General features: G+C 38.9%; 1 protein-coding gene across 6 annotated transcripts in view; it reads right to left on the reverse strand.

The window, feature by feature from the left end:
• The window catches only part of GTDC1 (glycosyltransferase like domain containing 1), a 151,836-nt gene that overhangs the window by 38,856 nt on the left and 92,642 nt on the right, over positions 1-20,338 (reverse strand). The gene's annotated exons all lie outside the window — the stretch shown is intronic.

The following is a 20,338-nucleotide window of genomic DNA, read 5'->3' on the forward strand; positions in this document are numbered from 1 at the left end:
CAACTAATTAAGTAATAGCACATTAGAAGGTCAAATATGGTTGATATTTTACATCCATCTAAACAACAACATGAATTCAGGAAGATGCACGTTATTTTAATGAACATGGCACCTGTGAAATAAAACAATGCATTCCCTAATGACACATGCATCAACAGGGAGAATAAAACTATTTACCTGCTAAAATAAAATATTGCAAACACCTCTGGAAGAAAGAGGGCAACTCTGCCAGGAAAATTTTGGAATTTTTGCCAGTGTTACTTCTAAGATTGGCAGCAATCCTTTATCCTAGTTGTGGAGGCCCTGTTGTTCTTTACAACTATCTGAAAGGCGGATGGAGCTGGGTGAGAGTTGACTTCTCCCAAGGAACAGCAACAGATTCTCTGAGTTTAGAAGTACAAATTTGGTATGGCTGATTCCCATACACAGAATCCTACAATCAAGGAATGGTTTGGGTTGGAAGGGACATTAAAAACCAGGATCTCACCACCCTCACAGGGAATAATTCCATTCCAATAGCCTATCTAACTGCTCTCTGCCAGTTGAAGCCATTCCCCCTTGTCCTGTCCCTCCATCCCTTGTTCAAAGTCCCTGTCCAGCTCTCCTGTGGCCCCTTTAGGCACTGGAAGGGGCACCAAGGTCTTCTTGGAGCCTTCTCCAGGTTTCACAATCCCAATTCCCTCAGCCTTTGGTCACAGACCTAACCCTGGCTGCTGGTGGCTCCTCTGAGGCACACACACAGCCCCGTCAGGATGTACTTTTAAATATTTACACATGGGAAAAGCTGAAGCAGAAACAGGTTAAGGGATTTTTCCTAAACTACCAAGTTGTGACTGCATTGAAAGGACTGATTTACCAACCCAAATCTAACTAAGGTATTTTGAAAAATTACTGCTGCTAAGACAAATTGCTTGAGGTGTGAGAGGTCAGGCTACCTAGGCAGGCTCTATCCCCCTGCCTGTCTTTAATCTCCTGGCCAACCATCCACTCACTGCACCATTTCTGTTTCTGAACAGGTTTCCTCCTCAGTTTTCAACCCTTATAAATCTGATCTGTCATTGCAGAATTCCTAATAATATTAGATAAAACTCCACCGATTTCTCTCTGGAATATTCTCTTTAATATCTTTTATTTAAGACATGTGTGTGCAATCAATTCCATGGTATTTACTTGTATTACACACACAGTATTCATCATCTTGACAATTTTTAAAAGTTTTAGAACACCATTTCACTTAACAGTTTGAAAGAAAAAAAAAAAGAGAGAGAGAGAGAGAGAGAGATTTATTTGATGGTTAACTTTGGAACAAGTTATCTGCATTAACTTCCATTGTTTTGGCATAAAGTAGTTCTGTATATTTTACTAACAACAGTGGAGACATGATAAAAGATGTAGGCAGAGAGCCATAAACAGCTCTTGCTGCAATCCATGGTGCTCGTGGAAAGGCATTAATTTTTGGACTTTGATTGGAAGACGTCTCTGTGCTCAGCCACTTGGATTTTGCTAAACACAACCACGAATAAAACCTTGTACCTGAGGAGAACAATTTCTGCGTCGGAAAGGCCGTTGTAAATCATGTGTAGCATAAACTTGTCCACATGATTGGAATGATATAATGGATATTGGAGTCCCTAACCACCAGCTAATGTTCTTTATGACACCTAAATAAATGACCTGAAAATAAACTAATAACAACACAAAGTCATCCAAACCTGTTCTTGTGCATTTCCCAGAAGCATGCTGGGAAAAGACAGTGTCTAGTTAATTTTTTGTGTTTATGTTTTCCTCAGCACATTTTTGCTCCTCCAGACTCACATTAATTCTTCTTTTCTGCCACCTTCCAGAGGTATCTCTCCATCCAGTACTCGCCCAGATCTCAGTCATTTAAAACATCAAGAGCTTGCAGAACTTCTGCATCACCATGATGGTTATGGAGAAGCAAGGCTGGAGCAGGAGCAGACACAGGCTGGAAATAGGAACTATAAGAAAGACTGTTTTAAATTTTTATATTTTTTATTGTAAGTTGGTGAAGCACTACACAGGCTGCCCAGAGCAGCTGTGGCTGCCCCTGGATCCCAGGAAGTGTCCAAGGCCAGGTGGGACAGGGCTTGGAGCACCCTGGGATAGTGGAAGGTCTCCTTGCCCATGGAAGGGAGTCAAATGAAATTATCTTTAAAGTCCTTTCTAACCCAAACTACTCCATGATTCTATAAAACCACCTAGAGAGCTACCACAGCAGAGAAGTGGGATTTCATTTTTGAGAAGGACACATAATTTTCCTCAATCTTAGTTACAAAAGACACCAGTCATGCAAGAAAAATTCTATTTTAAATATGGGAGAAGCGTTTTATTATTACTAACTTGTTGTAATGAACTCTTGCACATGTGAAACTTTCCAGAAAAAGAATTATCATCAAAGCTACAAATATTAACACTTTCAAAAGATTCCAAAAGGTACTGTCCCTTATATTTAAAAAAACATGGAAAATATTTTACTTTTATGCATAACTCACATATATTTAAACATTAAGTAGTTCACTGTTTCTGAACTGAAAGTTCAGAACGAAGAGTGAGGACTTAGATATCTAATTTTAGTATGGCAACTTGTTTTCAAATTTCTTTTATTTATTCAGATTTTTGAGCCTCTCCAACACATTGAACAGTCAACTTTAAAACTTTATGAAGGCTCTACAAAGAGGAAGACTTGAAAACTTTCCCTTTTTGCATACGGGGTCTAGATGTTTAGTTAAAAAGATGGGTTAAATATTAAACTAAGTTCATATGTAATAAAAATTCAATATCCTGAAATTCAGAGTTTCAATCTAAATATTTGCTACTGTGAGTAACAGATTCTTTAACTCACAACCTATATATTATATATTTTCTTTTCATTTATGCCACAAAACCCCGCTCTGAAGAAATCCATGTACTTTTCCTTGAAGTAGAAATGTGTTTTTCCCACACATGTTTCTTTTTTGTGATATGTTGCCATGTTCCACCGTATGTGTTTATTCACTGCACTTTATTTGCCCTAATGAAAAGTTATTTATGGGGATTGGTTTCTTTTCCATGGCACCAAGAGTAACTTTGTGCACCATTTTATTAAAAGCAACAACAAAAAAAAAAGAGATGGAAGGGCCATGATGTCACTGCTCGATGAATAGAAACCACATTAGAAAGATGAACTGGAGTGCTGGTTTAGGTTAGACCAAATTACACAACTGCCTCAAGAGACTGCAAAGATGGATGGAATAAATAAATACACTTTTTAAAAGCAATAAAAATTGGCCCTTCTGTAAATGTAGTTACATTTGGGTGCAAAGTAAGAGTTCTGAAGTGCAATGGATTTTTTTAAAAAATATTGTAATTAAAAAGTTTAAAAATAATCGAATTCTGGAGTGGTCTGAGTGGGAAGGGACTTTAGGGATTATCTCATTCCAACACTCCTGCCATGGGCAGGGACACCTTCCACTAGACCAGGTTGCTCCAAGCCATGCATACCTATCACTGACCAAGCACTGTAGAAATACCAAAGCTGTTTTTTAAAAACTCAAGAATATTGCTGACTCTATTCTAAGAAATAAAGAAAAAAAAAAAAAAAGAAAAAAAAATCAGATTTTTGGATGCCAAGCTGGAACAGACAGCAACTCCATTAGTATATGCTTATTTATACATAAAATAATACATTTACATTTTATCTTTAATACTATTAATCAATTGATAACAATAAAATTGATGTTGTTTCTATTTAGCTACTTCTCAAAAGATTGCAAAAAATTACAAAACTGGAAGAATAGTCAAAGTTCATTTTTAATTTTTTTTTTTTCTTCAACCACTGTCACATTTTGCCCTACAGCAAAAAAAAATGTTTCTGAGTGTGGTCAGGTGCCCTGAAGCTGTACTACAGCTCCAACCTAAAAGCCTGAAAGAAGATCCCCAATATTCAGGGAATTTGATATTAGGGTTTATTGAAGTTGTCACATACTTTCGGGGATCTAATTTCACTTTCTGGTCTTCAGCAATGGCTGTAATTCTTCATTCAGAAGAGGGAAGAGATTACTTGTCAGCAGTAATCTCTAACACAGATAATGCCATATAAATATTAGGGGCTTATAAGCATGGACAAGGATTAGGAGCAAAGAGAGAGAACAGAAAGAAAACTGAACAGAGCCAAGATTAGGCACTGGGAAGGGCATCGCAAAAGAAAATCCAAGGTCTGAGGCTCAGCTTGTCTCCCCACAGCAGAATGTGCCTTTTCCTGGGTACAATAAGCACGGTTTACACTGATTTCCCTGCTTGAAAACTGCAGGATGTAGAAATATGAAATTTTATTTGAGGTGTGATCATTGTCTTCTCTTTTCCACGACAGAGGAGAAACTTGGGGAGCCACTGAGGTTGGAAGATCCATGCAGCTGGACAGGTTGCTCAAGAGCCTCCTCCAGTCAAATTTTAACTCTCACCAAAGGCCAAGAACGCAGTTTGCACATGCAGATATTAAATAACAACAGTATGGGACAGTTCTGAAGCTGACCAGGACATCTTCCTTCCTGGCCAGAGGGCAGAATTGGTGTGTAACCTAGACAATAGCTAAAACAGGGACGGATATCACTGATAAAATAGCCAAAATAACGCTGTTTTAGCAACAAATTACGTGAATGCAACAGCTCTGACACTGCAGTGGATGCCTGATTAGCAGGCAGGATCCAAAGGTGGTCCTGGAGAACAAAGGCTGGATCCAGACCAACCATAGGCAGTTGGCTTGGACTCAACTTGGTCCATCTGACTGGGGAAGGAAGATGAGGAAAGCAAGAGAGATCTCAATAGTAAAGAGAGAAGAAGGCCAACAGGATAAGTCTCTTTCCTCAAATTGTAACTTCCACCTGTTTTTCCAAATAATTTCTGAGTGAAATCCCTCAATATCCGACGTCCACAATTTGACAGTGTCAAAAATTCCCACTTGTAATTAACATTTACGCATTTCTTTCCAATCCATTTAATTCAACAACACTCCTATTTTTTAATGTTCAAACATGTTCATATCTGTAGGTCAATCTAAGGAGGATGCTCAAACTGAAGTCTCAACCTTCCCCTCAGTGTTACACTTGAATTTCTAACATTAAGGTCCCTGTGCCAGGTGTACTCTAAAGCCCACACCCCAAAGGGCCAGGATTTTAACAAAAGTGTTCTTCAGCTCTCATTCACAGAATGGCTTGGAAGGGACCTCAAAGACAAGTTCCAACACCCTGTCATGGTCAGAGACACCTTCCACTAGAACAGGCTGCTCCAGCCTGGCCTTGGACATTTCAGGGATGGGGCAGCCACAGCTTCTCAGGGCAGCCAGCGCCACTGTGCCAAGAATTATTCCCCAAAGACCATGCAAAACTCTAGCCTGCAGTGAAACAGGCAAAGTGAAAGGCAAAGTTCTCTCTGACATCAAATAAGACTGAGTTTGACCCTAAATATATTATTTCTGAGTTCATGTCTTTAATTCTCTGAAGTCCTTTAACAGTGACTACAAGAATCTCTGCAGTTATAATTTCCATGTCCATCATTCTCCAGAAATGGAATGATGGTAATTTAAGAGCTCCTCAGAAAGACGGTAATGAACTAAAATACATATTTTATAGTGCAGGTGAAAATAACTTATGTGTTTTTTCTGCAAGATATGAATACATGGATTAATTAATAGTTCAGAAAAAAAAAGTAATCTTCTCTATAATTAAACACTGTGACCATGTAGATCTGCTGCACCAATGACACAAAGTAACTTTTGGAGCTCTAAGAATCCTCTTGATAACCACTGCCAGAAATTAGAAATTGTTGACTTAAGTTCTGCTTTAGCAGAAGTTCAAAAGAATGAATTGCACTATGGGGAAAAAAAGTTAGGCTTCTGAGAATTGCAAGGTTTTTAAGGCTCTTTAGGATTCTAAAGGATTGGTCATGTTCATTAGTGTTTCCTTAAACAGAAAAAAACCAAAACTAGCTAAGCTCTCAAGTACTTATTTAGAGAATGCAAATTTCACAAAGAGTTCTACCGAATACACTATCCCCTTGCTAAACAAAACTGGAAATGGGTGTTTGAAAACTGGTACCACACCTGAAATTCTTTTTTTTTCCTTTTAATTAAACTAAACCCAGGATCCTATAACATATAATTTCCTGGCTTTTGGAACGACTTCTAATCAGGATATAGGGGATGAATGTCCCCTTTAACTAGGCTGCTTTGCAACATACACAATGCAGAAGGGAGTGCTAGCATAACACTTCAATAGTTAAGTGACTTTATGAGAAAAATACTTCCAAATGTTTCCTAAAACCTTCCAAACCGCACCAAAGAACATTATCGTAATATTATGTTTCCCCATGGCCTCCAATATTTAGGCTTGCTATTCTCGAAATGATACTTGGATGAAAAATACAAGTTTATGTAATGTATAAATTGTTCCTAGAAGTAAAGCTGCCTTTAAAATTACTCTGTATAGATGTCAGATATTTTACATTTTCAATAGCCTTTCTGTATTAATTGGAGCAATGGCCTGCTGGTGCTTTGGGCAGCACAGGAATAATCTGTATTTCAGAACTGAGCAGCCACCCTGTGATGTTATTCCTAGCAAACACTGAAAACAATAACTGTCCTAACCGATTACATATCATGTTACCCTTAATAGATATCCATATTTCTTGCACAGTATACATAATCCACATAAACTGTACACCATATATCAATACCATATTCCAGTGAATCCACCATCAAAGAGTTCGTTTATGGTAGGTTTTCATTTCACTCGGGGTTGTAACGTTCTGTGCAATCATAAGCAAACCATTTCAGGGATTTTGTCAGCAAGCTGCTTTTTGGCAGATTATTGGCAGTACATATTGGCAGCAAACTAGTGCAACTAAGCCCTTCTTATAACTTACAGGTAAATAATGATTTTAATAAATTTATGTAAAATGTTCCACTTGGTTACATCTGGTTTTGATAATTCACTCGCCTGCGCAAATGCAAATTTCTGCGTGCTTCTCAGGAAAACACATACTTCACCTGAACTATTCAAGGTTTTCTCAGGTATCCCAAGAAATAAACAGGCAATGAAGCCTGCTTTCACATGAAGGTTTAACTGAAAAAAGACAGGGAAACTAATTAAAAATAACAATTGTATGCACACCAAAATTTTAACCACACTTTGTCAATAATAGAATATTCTAATGGTAAGAAAAATGCATTTTTTTCCTGTTGTGGAGCTATCCCAGCCACAGGGCATTCCAGTAAACTGCTTCTGCCCCTCAGGACCTGCTAATGCAGAGACTTTGACCTCCATTCGAAAATGTGTTACTATATTAATTTGCATTTTGCTTTTGCACTACAACTGAAGTTTAAATGTGTAGCATTTCTATCTCAACCAGGCAGTGTGGACTAGAGGAAATTCCAAGTTCTAACCCCAGCTTTGACAGTAGGTCCCAATCTCATTTGTTGTTTAAACACCAGAAGCCTTCAGTTTTGCTCTGAAAGTATGAGGTTTTGGTCAAAAAGCTCTAAAAATATTAATGCTATTACTAGCAATGTCATTACAGGGGTAAAACCCCACAAAACCCTTGGACTTCCTTCTGGTATAAATCAGGAGGACAGTGATGCTGATCTATGATCCCTGATCATCTGCCTTTCAGCATCTGGATGCCAGAAGAAATTCTGTAAAATTCTGGTGGCCCATCCCTGAGCTACCTGTGACATTAAAAACTGCCCACACCCACTCTGCTTGAGGATACATCTCAAAGTTATATTAAACAACTGCTTTGAATGGAGTCTGTAATGAACAGGCAACAATTAAGTATCAGATTTTACTTGTGTACAGTTCAGCCTTGCTGTTTCTAAGTGTTTATTCACTCATGGATTCAGCAGTTTAGGATTTTGTAAGTCTAGGCAACATGGTTAAAACCCCCTCAACAAATTCTTGTTGAGATCTATTGGACACACTGCTACAACTTGATGTTTCTATAGTGGACTTGCTTTTAATTTGATCTGTTTCAAGGATTCAGCATCCTTCCAGCATGTTGGAAACCTAAGGGCATATATTTGTATTGTTTAAAGGCAGGAAATTCTGTGAACTGAAATGAGAACATATCCCTTTTGCCTTTATGGACTTTTGTTATTTTCTTTTCCTTTTGGGGTTTTTAGAAACAAAACCAGTGAAAGCCGAAAGTTTGAACAATAGAAAATTACTTTCAAGGGGGGGGGGGGAATGTAAAATACCAAGTATACTTTTCTAACTTTATTCATACACTTTGTATATATGTAAATTGCACTTATCCAAGCATCAGAAAATACCATTCACAGCAGGGCCTTATATTGCAGCAGGATCATACTGGTTTTGTCATAAAAGACTGTGGACTTTGCTGTTTTATTCCTTTACTACCTTGTATTAACTTGTACCCCACTGACTTCATGACAGAGCTGACTTATTTCATGCTAACCACAGAACTAGGGCAATACATTCCTATTGTAGGGAGGGAAACTACCAATCTTTGTAGCTTTTTAACTCCCTGGCCAAAGAATCCCACAACCTTCTTTTAAACTGATGTGAAAAAAAGTAGGTCTGAATTCTGGGATAGGAAATGAGAACTGGTGGAGGATGAGCAGGGACATATAACCTGCTCAAATTAAGAGTTGGGCAGATGCTGCTCAAATTAAGAGTAGGGCATATACTGCCTTTTAGGACAACTGCAGCAGCAAACTTTCCTGCATTAGTTCTGAACTGCTTAGGGAAGGACTGGAGGCAGAGTGGCTGTATTAGCAGGGAGACCTGATCCCAGCAAGATGCTTCAATCCCAGGGCAGTGCTGCACAAACACATCCTTGATGCTCCTGGTGCTCAAAGTATCTTTATTGCATGCAATGAATTAGACTGCACTGCTTTATAAGAAGAGGGCTATAGGTTATAGCCATGGTTATGGCTCTCTGGAACTCTCCTGCCTTGTGACAGAGTGCAGAGAGGCAACTAAGTCTGCAAAAAACAAACTTGCTGGAGGACAGCTTGTGTGCCACAGGCTCAAGTGCAGCCGTTTCAGCAAGAGCCTGAACACTTTCCCAGCAGTGCTCCTCACGAGCTGACTGCTCCTATCACACAGCTAAATATAAATTACAGAGGGATGCAAAGCCTGAGAGAGACATTTGACACCCGAGACTCAGCTTGGCCGCTGGATCTCTCCTAGCTAGTGTTTCTTCACTTGTTAATCCCTCTTCCTGGGCAGCAGCAATTATGACACTGGTGAACTGCAGGACTTGGGTTTATTTGCTTTCATTTGGCACAGTGCTTTGTGCCCAGCTCCTCTGCTCTGGGGGGCTACAACAGCTAAAGCAGGGATCACAATGGGACACCATCAGTCAGCAGAATAAACAGCTCAGTTGCTTCAGGGGAGTCAAACAGGAGAATGGATCCTGCTAAGAGATTTGAAAGAGCACGAAGAAGTGGTTTTACATGAAGTGCTCACAACCATGGCTTCCAAAGGAACATTCCTGACCATCAACCCTGGGGAATAAAGAGCTGCAGGGCGCTCATGTTCACCCATGGACCTGAATTCGACATAAAACTAATGGGATCCATAGCTACCAGGTGTTAGAGCACCCTCCTGTGCTCTTTCCTGCAGATGTGGGTGATGAAGAGAAAGGCTTGGCCACCCAGATATCACAGGGCCCACCAACTGCCTGATGGAAAAAGCAGGGATCCTGAACCTAGCACCTATAAAAACCACCATTACCCCAACTGATCTTCCCCCTAAAACATTCTCACTCATTCAGCCTACACTAATTCAACAGTTTTGCCCAAGTACTCCAACAACCAACTCTACACTTTGAAACACTGCACTATACAGATGTTTAAATCATACACTCAACATGCATATTCACAACCAACCAGAAGCCAATAGTTTACAGGTCCTGTATACCTTATTTTAAATCCTTCTGAAAGGGTAGTTAAGAGATTCTTAGGGCAAAAATGACGACTAAGTTCATTAACTGCCCAGAAAATTGGCTGTGACACCACTTATTAAAAGTTATGATAACTAGAAGGTCCAACTAAAAGGAGCAGATGCACTGTTTGCTAGGCTCTAGCTGCAGACAGAATTTTTGGTGCCGAGATCAAAAGAACAAGGTGTTCATATAAACGGCATTTTATTTTGATCCTATTATTCTATATGAGCTCGAAGAGAGATCAAAGGAAAAAGCACCCAGGTTTCACTATTAACACTTAACATAACCCCAGTCGGAAAATCCTTTCCAGATTGTTAGGGCAATTTAAAGCCCAGCACATTTTTGTTGCTCTGTTAGGTTAATACACCTGAAGGCATGGGTTTGATTCCTGGATCACCTTTTCCATTGTGGAAAATTGCTCCTGTTACATATAATTTCAGTTATTTTCATTTTTGTGGCAGCAAAACACCCTAGCTTTGGGGAATGCCCTGGTCTGGGCTGTACCCTCTGTCCTGGAGAGCCAGGCTGCCCTGAAGTGGTGACAATATATTACAGACTGTGCACGACAGTCAGGAAATTCAACACCATTGGAGTGAAGTACTAAAGTGTGGTTCAGCCCCTGCCAAAGCATACCAGCTTCCACTCAGAATGTAAACAAACCTAATGGGCCTTTCAAATATCTAAAAGTTCCTCCTGATAGCTGGCATGAATTAATGTGCTTTAATACGTTGCATTGCTTATTATGACATTATCCAGGACTACTACTATTAATTAATGGTTCTATTGCTGCTTTTAGCATCCAGCGGTGTTGTATAAAAAAAAATAATAACATATTGTATTTCCTGCAAAGCTGAAGTATGGTAATAAATTTCAATATTCATGCTTTGAATGAAAGCTTCTCATTGATGATTCAGTAACTTAGGGCACATATTTCAGCATTTCCTTTTCAATGAGTTTCTTTGACTTCTAAGACTGCAGAAGCCTGCAGGTATCAGAAGACTGCAGAAGACACAGGTATCACTTATCAGACTAACCTAGGAAAAATCAGCAATCAAGGAAAAAAAAGAAGTGCATACATCCTTCTCTGCCTTGCCACCCCCTCCTCACTTGCTATTAAAGCTCTTGTGTTAAAAAGTCATTCCAAAGTTTATTTTAAATGCAAAAAAGTGGGCACTAATCCCACAGGAGCTGGCTCAGCTACGGCCCACCATCTTGAACACATTCATTTTATCCAAATCTGTTCCAATGAGGGGGTTTTGGGTGGTTGGTTTGGGGTTGAGCTTTATTTTTGACCTAATAACAGCCAATTGTCAGAGGTGAGGAGATGGAAATGACTTTGGGAACTTGCACAGTCAACATTAAATGCCTGCAGGTGAGCTGTGGCCTGGAATGAACACGACAATTATGGGTTAAATGAGATAAAAACGTGTCATGCACAGTCAGAACATGTTCATGTTACACACAGCAGCCAGCTGGCTATAAATCCAAGAAGTAAGCTGGAAGGCTTTGGAGTTTCAATGAATGAACACAGATATAAAGGGAAGAACGGTGGTTTGTCGCCATATGAATGGCTTTTAACTGAAAAGAGAGGATTGCTTTCACAAGGGTTTGCCAGAACAGCAACCTTGTTGAGATGAGGAAAAGAATAAGGATGATGATTGGGACATTCCATATATTTATATTTTCTATTTTGTTTTGAGGCAGAGGAGTCTGATTCAGCATGCCTGAACAATTAAGACGTGGCTTTACATACAGGTGTTCCAGTGAATAGGGACACAAGTTCTTTGACAATACCTCTGCAGCTGATGATCCATAAACAGGATTAGTCTGTTAATTCATTCCAGATTCAAATCCAAATGAGCTGAGCTGTGAGAAGCAATGGACTATTTTTCTTTCCACATTTCTAGCTCCAAGTAATTGCAGGCTCTCACCTCCTGTACTCTGCATATGCATCACTGAATCTACGGTCAGCAACCCTACCTGTGCACAGATCCACCAGACCTGAGGCTGCTAAACCAACACCTTTCTGGCAGCACAGAGGATAAGAAAGGCCTTTCTGAGACATTCTCATGTTTTTATTAAATAAACCTGAATAGCAAAACATCCTGGATTACAGATCCAAGAAATACCCTAGTAGGGGTTCATAAAAGGATGAGCCTGACTGACTTGGGGTGGACCTGTGCAAGGCCAGGAGTTGGACTTCGATGACCCTTGTGGGTCTTTCCAACTCAGGATATTATTCTGTGACTTTCCAGAAGTCTAATTACCCCACTTGAACATTCTGGGATCTTAGCAAGATAAACTCTTGCTCTTTCTCCACTTAAAGCAGATGTAATTCCCTTCTGAATCCAAAAACAGAGCTCTGGCTCTTACTAACTCAAATATGACCTAACCATTAAACACATAAAGTAATTTCACACTCATAATCTCTGACCATAGTAATTTATATGTTATATAAATTATATATGTATATATAGATATATACATATATGTTTTTACAAAACTTTTCTGATATTTAGAAGTGGGTGTAAGCTCCTGGGTTTGATGTGCTCACTGCTGACAGAATCAGATGCAAACTGTAGGAAGGCTGATAACAGCTTTGCTCCCCAAAACCTTTCTCCTGTGTCTCTGGGCTGGCTGAATGGGAACTGAGAGGGGAAAGAACAGAGATTTGCTGTTCTTTACAGTCACGCAACGAAAGTGTAGGTTAAGCACAGGAAGTATTTGCAGATTCCAGATATTCTGTGGACCTTTGTTGCTTTTCCTTGCATTCAGATCTAATCTGAGCCCCTGCACAGAGCTAGACTTTCATGTTCTGAGGTCCTTCTCTAATAGAAAACCCAACCCACTGTGAGAGGGCAAAGTGGACTCAAGAACTTCAGCTCTATGTAGGCATTTATTCCTGTTAATGCATCAAGGAAAAATGCTTTAACAAGAAGAGAAAGCTTAAAATCATAAAAATAAATAAATAAACAAATTTAATATATACTCATAGTACAACAAGCCTACAGACTGCAAAGATATAGTTCTATCTTTTAGAAAAAGTTTGGATTGACAGTTTGATGTACCACATCAAATATAACAACATTGTGTGATCTTTAAGCCTCAGGGTTTTAAAAATACTAAATGTTTCTATTTTGTTCTGATAGCAAATATGTCTATACCTCCAACTGATTCAAGTCAGCACTAATAACCACTGGGATATTTTTAGGAGGCCCTTCAAGCAGAAGGTTAGTATTTTCACTACCATTTTGAACACACAACAAATTGTGTTTGGTTCTTTAGCTTCAATCAAGCATCAATTTTGGATTATTTGTCTGAAGTCAGAATTCTTAAAATAAGCCTTTTTTTCTTTTTTTTTTTTTTTTTTTAAGGAAGCAACTTCCAAGGAAAGAAAAATCCTCTCCACAATTTGAGTGCAATCAGCTCTTCTCATATAATTGACTCTGATTTGAAGGTAAGGTTCATGATCAGATATATTTAAGGAGGGCTGTATGATTAATTTAAGAGGTACCCCACCAGGATTTTCATATGAATAAGCATAAAAAAACCATTGTTTTACTTTCATGATGCTGCTGTATCACCTTTGATTCTTACAACCATGTTTGCATGTATATAATTCTGCCTTTTGCAGGAAAAGGGCTCATAGCAGGATGGGCAACTCACATTTGTAAATCAGTTAGACCTGGCATTGAATATAATTACAAATATGAACAGGCAAACATCAGGCTGTCAGATATTCAGAAGAATTTTATGCCAAAAAAAATGTTAGGGAATTTTCAGCTCTCACAAGAACATCCAGCTAATTCTTGATGGATCATCAGTACCTTTGGATGCTTTCTGGAAGCAGATTCCTCCTTTTCCTTTGCTGTTCTTTGTGAAGAAAAGGGAAGATGGAACTCTCACCAGAAAATGAGAATAAACATCAACCTCTAAGTCCCTCAGATTTTGGTAAACAGTGAGACCCCTGGAAATCTTCACTTCTGCATATGAATTAGAGGAGAATAATGGGACTGAGCAAAAAGTCATGGACTATGTTCATCAATATGTGCCTTTTATGTAAACTAGACTGTTAATTGAAAACCCATTTTCAGAGTCTTTCTAGAGGAAATCACCTTAAAATTAATCAAAGTCCTGTTTTACTGTTGTTTTTTTTAATAGGGTTTGTGCTCCCTTGGATGCTCAGAAAACTGCTTGGAGCAGAGACTGGAGCCAGAGGCTTTGGGGTTTGGTGCCTCAGAGCCCATTTTTGGGGCTCAGCCTGGAGAAAGGGGGTTCAGGGGGGACCTTCTGGCTCTGCACAACTCCTGAGGCTGCCAGGGGGGTCAGGCTCTGCTCCCAACAAAAGCTGAAAGGATGAGAGAAGCTGTGCCAGGGAAGGTATAGGTTCGATATTTGGGAAATTTCTCCACTGAAGGAGCTCACCAGTCACTGCAGTAGGTCACTGTACCCCAAACAACAGAATTTCAGGTCCCTTTTCTGTCTGGTCATCACCATGTCCTTAGTTTTCAACCATCTCTTTTCCCATTTACCACTGGCTTTCCCTGTTTTCCATCTCTACTAAAGCTGTGAGGCACATAAAACAAAGTATTCATGTACAATTTTGGATTTATTTTTTTAAAATATACCTCTCCTTAAAATATTTCTTAACTTACTTCTTCAGAGCCTAGCAGTGACTCATTAAAAAAATAACCTCATAGTAGTAACACAGTGATAGATATCAAAGGTGAAAATTTGCCATTATTTTGCACTAAACTAGCCTGAACACATCTTCAAACAGCATAGAGAGGAAAGGGCTGTATTTGTCTGGAGATGTATTTTCTTAACATTTTTTTCATCACTTTACTTCAGCAAGAATGACCAGCTTAAATTTTTCAGTGTCTTCAAGGACCTTATTTCATGAATTTGTATAAAAGGCAGAAAAGTATATATAAATGTTTTAAAAGCAGCCAGGAGTTTTTGTGGAAACAGTGCCATTAGATTTAAAATACCAAACACTCAAATTACTTCTGACACATTTGATCTGAGTCACTTTTGAATTTGCACCTACAAACAATAAAAAACACTGGTTCTGAAGGAGACTGATTATTTCCTTTGCAATATTTTACCACAGAGAAGTTATTCTCCCTTTCCCCCAGATCTGACAGCCATTCAAATACCCTTGGTTTGTTGCACACTAAACCAGAAATACGATCTCTACTTGGAAACTCCCCTCAAAAATAGTTCTTTCTGTCAATTCTCAGTAACTGCCTTTAATAACAAGCGTGGCTATTGAACTCTGAAAGTATCAATGTTCAGTCATCTTCCTGAGCTTACACATCACAGCTGCAGGGAATAAAAATGCTGAAAGACCACGATCCCTCCCCATCATTGGGATGTTTCTCATAACCCTGTGTGATATTTAACTGGCACTGCTTTCTCCTCCTTCACTTCCAAAGGGATGAATCACAGACTCAGTTCTTCCAGGAACCAACCACTTGAGCTGTTCTCTGCACTTCCTCCCGCTCTTCCTCAACTGCAGCCAGCCCTTTGATTGACCCCACCTTTAATAAATGTTTAGCTGGAGAGTCTCAGCTAAAATGTGTGTGAAGGCTCCTGGGAATGACTAACCAACACCTAAAACCCAGATTTGTAACAGAGAATTTCCCAAAGCCAGTGGGATTTGTTCAGGGGCTGGAGGGAAGAAGAGTCACTGTGGGAAGTCAGATTTCTTCACTTTCATATTCAATAATAATACAACATGCTTTCTGTGGACTGCCCTGAGTTATGCACAGGATGATAAAAACAGATTAATGCAAACTTAGAGGGTATAGTCTAAGTCAGGTACCTCTTGCTATAATTAACTGCTTATTTTAAGTAACAGAAAAATAAATAAGCAAGCCCAAAAAGAGGCCTTGAGTTCCCTAATGATGAATTTATATTCAGGTGCTTAGAGTGGAAAGTGACAGCATTCACTTCCTGAGTTAACAACATCAAGGGGAAAAAAAAAGAGAAAAAGTTGGAAATTCAGTGTCTAGGAGTCAACAGGAACACAGAATTTTCTGAATCAGTGGAAAGGGCTGAAGTTACATCCAAGGAAAATGCTACAAATCAAAGAATCCTCAAACAAGACAAAGAACAGAAAACCACCTTGGAGTATTTTTCTGGAATTTCCAAGCCACAGTTGGTCCCAATGACCTTATAGGGCTTTTCCAAGCCAAAAGACTTTGTGATTCACCCATCCAAGCTGTGACATCAGTCAGAAGTGGCTTCAGTGCCAGCAATAAGTACCATCATCTAATGGCCAAGAGATGCAGAAAGCCTCCTTGTTCCTCCACCTCCAGTCCCAATTTTTCACTATTGCCTTTTTCAGCAGTCCCTTTCCAGCAGGCTTCTCTGTCCCAAAAAAGTGGTTATTTTGCCCTAATGCCAAGACCAGTGGTACCCGATCTACTTCTGTGGCTTCCTGATTTTACTGCAGCACAACCAACAGAACAGTAAAAACACATATTTTACAGAGCAACACATTAAAAAAAATCTGGTTTTCTCCTAATAAAAGGTTTCTCTTAGGTATAGTGATTACAAAGAGTAATAGATACTATTTTTAATATTCTGGGAATGTAGTCCTTTAACTCAAAATAGTCCCAGAATTATTTGCCATTAGTTATCCAATGCAATTAAGAACCTGTGTCTAACTTGGAAATTTGTTACTTTTATCCTTGAGTTTTACAATATACTAAACAGTCTAAGTACCTTTTCACAGGAAGTAATATAGAGTTATTTGTAGATTCAGTAATGGAATCATCAAGCTAACGGTCTTCCATTTCTGAAGTTCCCAAGTTCTCCTGAAATAATAAAAATTCACCAAGGCAGCAGCAAGAAAGCAAGTGGACACTTCTCCACAGTGCCTCAACAATAAACAGCAGAATTGTGATACTCCACCGGAATGTTCCAAACCTAAATTGAATGGCAGCATGATTGCTGTGGTTCCAGTTATGTTAATTAGGCTGGATTCATGGTTCATTGAGGCTGCAATTATGCTGCAAAGAAATGCTGCAAGCATCCCATCCTCCTGCAGTCTGCTGAGTGTGCTCCCATTCCTCTTGGGGCAAAATAGACTTTCTGAAGGGATTTATACACTGGAGTCACATTTGCACTTAGACCACATGCTTGGTGAAGATGCAATTAGATGACCACGTTTTGCAACTTTCTTCTTTTCCAGATTTAATAGGAAAAATGGCTTTCCAAGTTCCTTGGCCATTTTTTAAGCATGCTTCACTTTGCCAATTTGCATACTAAGCATACAAATTATAAGCCTTATTAGCCCCATTTCAACCGTAGGGTAAGAGAAGAAGGGGAAGAGTTTTGCCCAAAGTTATGCAGCTCTTCAGTGGAAAGAGAACTGAAGTAAATCCCACCTTCTTTCAGTTAATGGTTGGACTCAAAGATCCTGGAAGGCTTTTCCAAACTAAATGTTTCTATGATTCTTTTAATGGCATTTCCTGACTTACAACTGTAGATAGGACAGCCCCCACACCCAAAATGCAAAACCTTCTCCTGGAAAAGTGATTTAAAAGAGAGGGGCAAGTGGGCATTATAGTCTCATACAACTGAGAGAAGACACAGGATGAGCCAAATTTGTTGGCCTGCAATGAGAAGGAAATAGTTTAACATGGTAGCAGCTCCTTCCCTGGATGGGAAAGGTGTGCTGGCCCTCCAACAGGAGTTTTCAAGCTGGTTTTTACTCGTTGAGTAGAGGCAGCAAGAGAGGAAGATGATTTTTCAAGCAAGTAATCAGTCTGGAGGTTTTTTAGGAATAGATCTACTTTTAAAACCAGTCTCTTCAGAGAAATACATTTTTCAATGCTATTCTTCTCAAAGAAGGATGATGTGGGATCAGGTGTCTAAACTGAACTCCAAAGAGCCAAGTATCCTCAGAGCCTAATTTCCAGCTTCACAATGCACTTAAGCACTTAGAAGTTCAAGTCTCATTAAAAACCAACCGCGCTTAAGCCCTTAATTTTTTTTATTTCTTTTTCTTTTAAATTTAAGCAGATCTCAAAAAAAAAAATTTGATACCAGCCACTTCAAAGCAGGCTCCCCGAATTCAGGGATGATTGAGTTTCCATAATACAATTATGGTTGGAACGGAGCTGGATTGAAAGCAAGGTTCAACTTTCAAACAACATCCCCAAAACAGTTGCAGATGATGTGCATTTCAGCTTTCTGATCCTCAGGTGACACGGGGATGATTGGTATTAGTGAGATACACATTAGAAAGGGAAGGCAATGCCCTAACTAGAAATAACCATCTTTTCCACAGATGGATGGACATCCATAACAATTTAATCTAACGAGACACTGAGCTTACATGCCCATTTGAAAAATCATAACGGCACTTGTCTGGCAGGTTTGTTCCTTGATGCTTCATTCAATGACTGTTCCATTCTTTTGCTTATTTTTTTTAAACTATCACAGCTCTTTTTTTCCAGATTTAATCTACCAGCACTTTTCACCCAGGCCATAGCTTCAATTAATACCAATTTGAGCCTTAACACAAGGAATTCATGCATTGACTGAGCTCTGGATCTGATTTTAAAATGAGTTTCGCAATGTTCCTAAAATGAGGAACCTAAACCAGTTTGACATTGAAATTAGTCACTACATAAACAGAAATCTAAAAGCACATGAGGAACAATATTTAACAGACACTAAATAATATCAGATTGAGAAATAATTGTACTTTACGTGAGAGCATGATAAGAAATCTGTTTTCTGATATATTACTAGCCCAGTGGATCTGACTTGCAATTTACTCTGCCTACTTAGGCTGGAGTTTAAATACGACACAAAAAACTATGTCAAGTCTCTGAGACAGGAACACTCCAAAAGTTTTATTACTCTCACTTGAAAGCATTACCACGGGTAGGAGGAAAACTAAATATTAAATACGCCATTAACAAGAAAATTATTTCAAATCAGTGAAGCATGACGAGACCCAAGTATACTGTTTCTCAATTTCTTTTTCCCTAATGTACACTGAGGAGACAGTAAGGTAGTAAATAGCCAGGGTTCAAACACAGGACATAAACTATATGAAATTAGGAACAGCGTAAATCTTAAGAACAGCTCAAAACTCTGAAGAAAATTAGAAAAGAGCCTAATGTGAATTCATTATTGACTTCTCACCTTTTCTTTTCTTAAAAGTAGGCAAAGCTGCTAAGCTGCTATACTGTTAAATTCTACTAACTTTAAAGTTAAATATTGTTTCTTTTAAAGCTGCACTTATGAAATCTGCTCCCAAACCAAAGCCAGCAGCTACTTCATTATTTTGTCTCATAACCCAAGCAGTAAACTAATACTGTAAAACATAAACTGGATATTTTATTCAACTAAAAGATGGTCTAATGCCTAACGAATGCCTGCTGCTCACCAACTGAAAAGTTATGGAATATAATAAAAAACCTTTTACAAATTCATTAGGCAGGCAAAACTCACCTTGGCTATCCACGCTAATGACCTGTCCTCAGTGGTGCTCTGTAAGTGTTGGGAGGAAACATGAACCGGTCCCCAAATGAAGAGGCAGGCCCAGAGGTGCACTAAGAACCCATTCCTTGAGCCCTTCTAACCACAAACACTGTGGTTTCCTCAAGTTTAGTCTGACATTCTGGTCCAGTTGACATCATTGGTCAGGTATCAACACCCCCTGGCTCCAGCAGGGCAATCCTGACAGCTCAGCTTTACCTCCAAGGCTCATCCTCCCCTGACAACACCAAGAATGATTCCTCTGCTACCTGCAGAGATTTATGGAAAAGGCTTTGAGACGTCCTGTGCTTCACCACCTCTGCTGAAGGAAGATGGGCCACGGAGGTGATTACATCTTCACACCATAGATCATCCATTACTGACAGCTTTTGTATTTCTCAACTTGAAAAAAAGCCCGGCCCTTGTCTACATGTGGATACATAACACATTTGAAATGTGTAAGGCGAATATAAAGACTGAGGGTTTAAACCCTCAGTTTATCAGCTCTACAGGCCCAATTTTGCAATCAGCTAAACCTACAGTACATTTTCATCAAGTGCTGCAAATCAGCAAAATATTAAATGAATCTTGAAAAAATGATTATGAATCCACAGTTCTGTTTGACTGTATAATTCTATTTAAGATTAAAATTACTATCATAAAAAGGCCACTTTCTGAATGTAATTCCACAAAAACATCATCACAAAAGCTTTTACTGCTATTTATGTCAGAATGTATTTTAAACAGTTCTAATCATTTACCTTTGTGGACACTTAATTAAAATTACAAAACCAATTTTAATCTGTAGTCCAATTAATATGCAAATATATGCAAATGTGGTAAATCAAGGTGGTGATTAAGTTAAGGACAC

The sequence above is a fragment of the Melozone crissalis genome, unplaced genomic scaffold (assembly GCF_028551555.1).
Source record: "Melozone crissalis strain CALT ecotype California unplaced genomic scaffold, PUWL_Pcris_2 ptg000023l_1, whole genome shotgun sequence".
NCBI lineage: Eukaryota > Metazoa > Chordata > Aves > Passeriformes > Passerellidae > Melozone > Melozone crissalis.